Below are 6226 nucleotides of genomic sequence, written 5' to 3'. Positions count from 1 at the left end.
TTTCACACAAAACCAAAAACTTTGTCAGAAAAAAAATCTTTTAAAAAGTCTGTTTCATATATATAGAAAGAAGTAGGTTTCTTTATAGGGGGATCTGTACGTGGCATAAACCATAAGTTTTAACCTAGGACTTGTTGCATACATGAAGAATTGCCATTTTTCTCATAACAAGCCATTTCTGCCATTCATATAGCAGCCACGTGGAGACAGACACTGCAGTGATGTCAAGCCCTGAGTTGCAGTCTTGGCCAATGAATAGGAGGTCTCTGTCCCTTCCTCTCCCCCACTTTTCTTTTCCTGTTCTTCCAGACCACGTGCAGACTTCACATACCCCTTCCTGCTCATCAAGGATGTGCTTCCTTAGTACTTTGGATTCAGCCTTTGTATAGGAAGGTGCCATAATGACCTTCTCTGGTACTGTCAAATGCCTGCCGGCTTTTCTGGTCCCTGCAGTTCATCTGCTCTGGGTTAGCAGAGGTGGGTTTTCTTCACTGGAATAAAACATCTCTCTGTGTCTGTGAGAAGAGCCTGTTGTTTCTGGCATGCTGCTGGAGCCAATGTCTTTAGTAAGCTTTCTGTAGCTTTTTGCTTTCTCTTTTTTTTTTTTTATTTGGGGTGGTAGTTTCTTAAAGTTTTTTGCAGTGTTATTAAGAAAAAAAGAATCCTACTGCTCAGTCTTTGTGACTCACTATAGATAAAAATATTCCAGTGACAACCTTCACACTTCTGAAATTTTATTTTTTATCTTTCTTCTTTTATAACTTAGCTACTGAAAATGTAGCTGTAGGCGTCTAGTTTAAATTCAGTTCCCTTAGGCTTTGGTGTTTTTTGTTTGTTTTAAACCCATCTCACCTACTAAGCTAGAAGAGTTGAGAGAGGGTAGAAAAAAATCAAGACTACTCGTTTGTGGAGGTGCATCTTAGGCAAGTTAGGCTTGTCTGTGAACAAAATCATTTGTGCTACAGCACAGCTGCTCCTGAGGGGGTAAGGAAAACAGGTGGTGTGCATTTCTAATCCGTGTGATTCCTTGGTCAGTGAGGGCCTTTGCAACTGATTTTACGTGTTGAGGTTACAGTCCTTGCACTGAAAGCACAGGAGAGGGGGTGGTTTGATGAGCCCTGCACCAAAGGGAGGTGCTGTCCCTGCTGCCGGAACTTTGGTCCTCTGTGTCACAACTGGGTGTCCCTAGTGTTTCCCCTTGTTGCTCTGACTGCTAATCCAAGTCACATGGTGCAGCCATTATTCACAATGACAGTCATACAGTCCTAGCAGATCTTAGATGTTTGAAAAATGTTGAGGAACAAATACAGGCTCTTTGGGCAGGTTGTTCTGTCAAAGGTAGAAGTCTGCACTGGAATGCTGCATTCCCTAAGCTGTCTGTCCAGCATACTACATCATCCTGAACCTCCTCTTGACTATCTGCGAAAGCACAAGACAACTGGAGAAAGTTCATGAGGACTGGAAAGAAAACAAGTACCAGTTCAGGAGGATCTCAGGCCCTATGGACTCATCAGCTTCACCTTGACCCCACAGAAGATGGAACAGATGAGCCTAGAAACTATTTCCAGACATAGTAAAGACAATCATAGAACCATAGAATGGTTTGGGTTCTAAGGGGCCTTACAGACCATCTAATTCCAACCCCCTGCTATGGGCAGGGACACCTTCCATTAAACCAGGTTGCCCAGGGCCCCATCCAATCTGGCCTTGAGCATTTCCAGGGATGAAGCATCCACAGCTCTTCTGTGCAAACTGTTCTAATTCACACCACCCTCACAGCAGAGAATTTCTTCATAATATCTAACACACAAGAAAGTGTTTGGGTTTAGTCAGCAGGGTTATTTGAAGGAGGAATGCTTTATCAATTGTCTGGTCTTCTACAGAGAGATTATTTGCCTGATTGGCTGAGGGGAGGGCAGTGGATATTGCTTATTGTAGATTTGGCAAGGCTTTTAATGCTGTGTCCTATAAAATCCTCATTGGTGAGCTATGGACTGGGTAGGTGGATGATGAGGTAGATTGAACACTCATTGAAGTGCCAGGCTCAAAGAGTTGTGATCAGTCACCAGCAGGTTTGAAGGAAGTGATCCTTTCTCTCTGTTAGCACTGTTGATGTGTGTCTGGAGCACTGGGTCCAGTGCTGGGCTGCCCAGTGTAGGAGAGACATGGACATACTGCAAGTCTAGTGCAGGGCCACAAAGGTGATGAAGGGATTGGAGCATCTTTGTTATGGGGAGAAGCTGAGAAAGCCTGGAGTAGGGAAGGCTCAGGGTGCTTTTATCCATGTGGATAGACACCTGGTGGGGGAAGTAAAGAATGTGTAGCCAGGATTTCCTCAGTAGTGCCCATGGACAAGACTTGAGAAATGCACCAATAATGGAAATACAGGAAATTTCTTTCAAATATCAGAAGAAATGTTTTTACTGTGGGAGGGGTCAAACACTGACACAGATTGCCCAAAGGCGTTGTGGCATGTCCATCCTTGGGGATATTCAAAACTGGACAGGATGCAGCCCTGAGCAGGCTGCTGTGAGCAAGAGGTGGGAGGGATGATCTCCAGAGGTGCTCCCCGGCCTCAGCAGCGCTGGGACTCTGCAGGCTGAAGTGGGTGTGCTACTCGGATTTGCTTGTTGATGTAAAACACCTGCTGTGAAGGTACTGTCCCTAATGAAATGACAGAGCAGACAGACCCCACAGGCTGCCCTGCCTGCACAAGGCTGATGGACTGCATCGAGTATTGAAGAGAAGGTCCAAACTCAGCACCCACAACAGCTCACATGACTCCATGGCCTACATTTGTCCCTAGTGTTCGCCCTTGTGCAACCTTGAACTCCAGCTCTGTGCATCAATTTGCAGAGAGGGATGCTAAATTCAACACTTTGACTCTCCTTGCAGTGCAATTTGAGATGGATGAATGAAAAATGCTGTGTAAGTGTTGGGTTTTGTTGTTACTTGGTGAGGTGAAAAAGAGTCGTGTCGGTCTGGGTATTCACTGGTGCAGTCTGGGAGTGCTCAATACCTGAAAGAAACTCCCACTCTCCCTACTTTTCATTACTCTTCTGGCTTATGTTGTGTGACTCTCTTCCTAAATTGTCCTCTGATTTCTAAATATACCCTTCAGGGGGTGGTTCTTGTTTGGCAAGACAGCTTTCTTGGCATGGCATAATTTTTCCATCTTTTTTGTATACATAGAGGAAGCTGTATAGACTGTGTGTGAACATGGGCTCTTGCATGAAAGCAATACCAGCTCAGTAAAATAAAACTTGTCCTGAGGAGTATCTGACACATCAAAACCCCTAGGTGGTCATAGGAGCAGTTGTTTCGGGTGAGGGGAAATTCAGTGTGGATTTAGAGTAGTTAGTGTAGTAGAGGGAAACAGCAAATTTATTTTCTATTTGTCACAGCAAGCCAGGTACCGAGTTGTTAAACCTGCTTCCTCCACTCCAGTCTCACCACCTTGACTTCTAAACATGGGCTGATAGGCTTGAATGGTGGAAGTATATCATTGGCTTTGGGGAAGCTGAAAGAAAATTGCACCAGTATTTGTCTATACTGATCCACACTCTCGACTAGTGGTTATCTGTTCAGAGCTGGGTGCCTTTTGAACTCTGTTTCCTTGGCAAACAGTTGGGGTGAAAAAACCTGATTTCCCACTGGATTGACTTAGGGATGAATCTGGGCAAGAGGGATATTTTTTTCAATTCCAGAAATCTGCATCTCTTGCCTGGGAGGCTAGACCTCTGTAAAGTGGAATTTTAAAAAACCAAAGCCAGAGGATGCTGGAGAGAGGCATGGGGATGCTTGGAGTACTCCTGGTTGGACATATGGGGGCTTTGTGTCATTGAGATGCCCATCTCCCAAGCAAGTTTTTTTGCTAATTTTCTTGTTAATCAAAGCTGTCTGCTTTCTTCACCTCCTTCTCCTCTTCCTCCTGCTCCTCCTCTGCCAGGGACAGAGAGTGTAGTCCATGCCCTCTCTCATTTGTTGCAGCTACTAAGTAAACTCAACCTGAATTGGAAAATAGCAGTGGGATTACTTAAAACCACATTCCTCAGCAAGTTCATGGTTTGTAAAACTCTTAATTCTGCTGTGCTTAAATCTAAACCCTCTTTATTTTCTTTTGGTCCCTTAGCAAAGAGATTTTGACTTCCAAGGGCAAGATGTCAGTATTGTACCAGGCAACATTGAAGGGAAGGTGATTGCATCATATAGCAGCAAAATGTTATTGCAGATTTCCAAAAGTTCTCCCCACCCTTCTAAAATTCATTCTGAATTTTGGTGCCTGTCTGGTCTTTTGTGTTATTAGGTGATACTGTTGATGGATATTTTCTCACAAGAGAGAATGAAATTTGTCTGCCCTTGCACCATGAAGAGAAAATACCAATATGGGACAAAGATTCTTTTATTGCGCTTTGGTTTCATGGCCAGGAGCACGGTTTCCATCTCAGTTTCAGATGACCCTTTCAAAGAACTTGATGTCTTTGAGCCTGTGACTTCCATCCACACATGGAAGATCAGAGCTGGTGTCTGAGTTTCTGTGACATCCCCTGAGAAACCCCAAGATGACCAGAATCAACATCTGGTGCTTTCCAAGAACAAGGGTGATGTGGAGGGAGCAGTGTTTCACTTCCTGTATGTATTTTTTTTTTAAGTGGATATAAATAGTGTTTGGGCATTGTATTTGAACATAGATATTGATAAAATAATGTAAATTTGCAATATTTATGAGATTAATATCCTCATATTGGTGTTTCCGAGGCCATGCCAGGCAGGAACCCCCATCACCTTTGCCTGTGGAAGTCCTCCTCACTTTCTGTCACAGAAAATACTGGGGGAACCCTGGCATAAGCATCCTGCTGGAGCCTCTGCTATGCAGTCAGATGTGGTGTAAAAACAGCAGTAATGTGAAAAGTGAATGTCCTCTTTGGGAAACAACTGATTTATTGCCATCATTTAAGTTACAGGCAATGTGGAGCACAGGCTGTTCTTGGTGGAGGATTACAAGATTCTGTTGGGATTTAGGGATGGAAATGCATGCAGGATTTCCTTTAAAAAGCTCTGTGCTTGAGTAGCTCTTTTATTGCTACACTAAAAACTAAAAACCGCAGGCTAGTAGGCTGCTTTCTGGATTTTTGGGGTGTTTTGGCTCACCCTGCATCACACCACTGGCAGTGTGATGTACTGACATGCCATGCCAAGTGCTAAAAATGCAGCTCTGTAGTGGAGTCTCTTGATGAGGTTGCTGCAATGGTGTTCTTAACTGAAGAACTGCAGCATGCACAGATAAAAAAAGTGGGGGCAAGTCACCTGTGGAGGAAAATGGAGGTTCCTGGTACCTGCCTCCTGCCCCTCCGGCCCAAGGGCACGGGAGCACTGGTTGGGTGCAGGCAGCTCAAGGTTTTGGTAGGAGTGCAGATGATGATGCTCCATCCCATTAAGCAAAGCAGGCCAAGACATCAGCCCACTGACCCGCCCGTGTCTCAAGGCCAAGTCAACATCCCTCTGACCCACTTTGAATTTAGCACTTAATTCATCTTCTCCGGTGCTATAAATAATTCACCCCGAGGCAGTTCAATGGTGACAAATAGGACAATAAACCTGGTACTGCAGAGAAGGCTACAAAGAGAGCAGCACTTTTAATTGACTGTTGTGCAGTGACTGGGGAAAGCAGAGAAAGCTCACTCAGAGCACTGCACACGAATGTCACCGAGCACAAGCACTTTGATGGCTTTGAAGTTTCCTGGAGTAATTCAGCCCTTATTAAAGCACCGTGTCTCACATAATGTTGGGGATTTGAAGCAAGAGATTCTTTGTGATTCCGAAGTCTTCACACAAACTAATTTAACCTCATGGGACCACTTTAAAGGTCCTGTTTTATTTCTGGTAGAGTCTCTCCTCAGTCTCCTTCCTTCATTCTGCCCCTATGGGAGCCTGATAAAACCCGAAGGCTGTAGGTGGGAAGGTCCATTACTCTTGCTGCCAAGCCCTGTGCTTAGACCACTGCACAACACTCTCTCAGTTAGAAGATGTCTTCTTTGCACTGTTAGTCAGGTGTCCTTACTGCCCCAGTGAGAGCCAAAACCAGGAGTGACATCAGTGGCTTCACAGGGTTAGACCAGGAGATTGTCCTGGTGACATCCGCGGTTCAAAAGCTGTCCACGGCTGTCTGTCCTGCTCATCACCAATTGCCACCAACACTCTTGGTCTCGAGGGAAACGAGCTGTTC

Source organism: Aphelocoma coerulescens, chromosome 1, assembly GCF_041296385.1.
Source record: "Aphelocoma coerulescens isolate FSJ_1873_10779 chromosome 1, UR_Acoe_1.0, whole genome shotgun sequence".
NCBI classification, from domain to species: Eukaryota; Metazoa; Chordata; class Aves; order Passeriformes; family Corvidae; genus Aphelocoma; species Aphelocoma coerulescens.
Note: the sequence above shows the minus strand (reverse complement) of the source record.